This window comes from Dreissena polymorpha, chromosome 14 (assembly GCF_020536995.1).
Source record: "Dreissena polymorpha isolate Duluth1 chromosome 14, UMN_Dpol_1.0, whole genome shotgun sequence".
NCBI lineage: Eukaryota > Metazoa > Mollusca > Bivalvia > Myida > Dreissenidae > Dreissena > Dreissena polymorpha.
Window position 1 is genome coordinate 59,274,930 of NC_068368.1, and position 2,036 is coordinate 59,276,965.

Below are 2,036 nucleotides of genomic sequence, written 5' to 3' on the forward strand. Positions count from 1 at the left end.
TTTGCCTGTGCAGGCTTCACAGGCTAATCTGAGACAACACTCTACACACATACATTAAGCCCTGTTTTCCCCAGAGCGAGGCTCATACATATGCTTTTTTAACAAAATCTTTTCTTGGATGTCCTCACGGAAAAAAATCCAATAAAAGTATAAAATGCTGCTCGGAACCGCCTACATTTTTTCCGACCTGTCAACCATGTCAGATAATTTATTCCTCAAGGACGTTCTAGTCTGGAGAAAGGTTATGTAAGGCACAGCTCTTACTTCTTCGAAGGCCTGCAATGTGGACAAAAAGAGGGCGGTTATGCAATTGAACATTTATCGAATACGTTAAGTTTAAAGATCACAGTTTTTCAGTATGTTTAATTCATGACCTTTGTTATCCTAAAATGAAGAAAAAAACAAACTTGGATTTTGATGAGAAATATATTTTTGGATTTGTTTCTGTCTCCAATAAAGAACAAACTGAACTGGTTGTATTTGCAGAACATCACAAATTTGAGTAAATTTACTAGTAAAAAAAACAGAGCTGTTGATACTAACAGGGCTCCAGCCAGGATTGAAATAGGGCAGGGTGGACATTTATAAAAAACAGCACTTTTATTCACGCTCTTAATTTGCAAGGTGTTATAATAAATTTTAATGAATATCAATACCTATATCTACATGTATATCATGTAAATTTATCACTAAAACGGACCAATAAATGTTGAATAATCCATTTTTAACATTATTTTCCATTGCACACTTTTCACTGACAGTATATATTTTTTGTAATATTTATAGCTGGATCACTGTAATAATATCCACTAAGAGCATCTTAAATAATAATCATGGAGACACCAATGGTTATTTAACTTTATTAACAAACATTTGAAAATACTAAAACACGAACTGAATGACAGTTTCATGTTGACGCATGAACAGTAAGTGAACCCTAACAAAAAAAAAACGTTTGAAATCTCTTCCATGTAAGAATGTATCCTTCACCTCTTCAGCTTACTGTTCCTGGTCAAGGTCGTTTTGTTCTGCACTGTTGACCTTGACCCGTTTGGCGACCCCTGCAACCTTGGTTGACCTGGTGGAAGTTGCTGGAGACATACTGTCACTGAAAACATCAATAGCGTGTATTGTATAGCAATAATATTATTTTCATGACTACAGAACAATAAAACATCATAACAGTATGACATTTTTAATAAACACAAATAAAATGCCAACATTGTCTGTAGAATGAAACCATATTTCCTATGAAATATTTTAAAATAATATTTTACCTAACTGGAAGGCAAATAATTCCCAGAATTAGTTTAAGAAAGTCTAAAATTATAGGTAATGCATAGAATTCCTATTTGGGAGTCATACAGTTTTTTGAACCATTAAAACAAGAATATCAGTGAAACGGATGGATGCTTCCCCATGATGCACTTTGTCAATCTATGTTTTAAATACCTTCTAAAAAAATATATTATTAGCCTTGCTGACCTTGACCCCAGTGACCGCAAACCTCATCAAAAGGTAGAGGTCCATGCAAGGTACCTACATGCCAAATGTGTAAGAGATCGGTAAAATATTGAAGGCGCTATGAGAAATCGTAACACAGTTGTGACGGAAAAATCTTTTTTTAGCCTCGGTGACCTTGGCCCCAGTGACCTCAAACCTCATCAAAAGGTAGAGGTCCATGCAAAGAACCTATATGCCAAATATGTAAAAGAATGGTAAAGTATTGAAGGCGCTATGGGAAACTGTAACAAAAATGTGACCGAAGGAAGAAAGGAAGGAAGGAAGTAAGGAACCCTAAACTGGCGACTATATACTCACCGAAAAATTTTGAAGAGGATAAAAAGTTTTCTTTAATAATGATTACAACAAGTTATGAAAATTAGACTGCTCATAGTTGCTTGCCATGTGATTTATTACTACAGATTACACCCAAATAATAAACATCAGTTTGTTCATAGTTGTTAGATGTGTGGTTTGATACTTATAATCATACCCTATAATAAACCTAAGTCTGTTCATATTTGGGAGCCCTG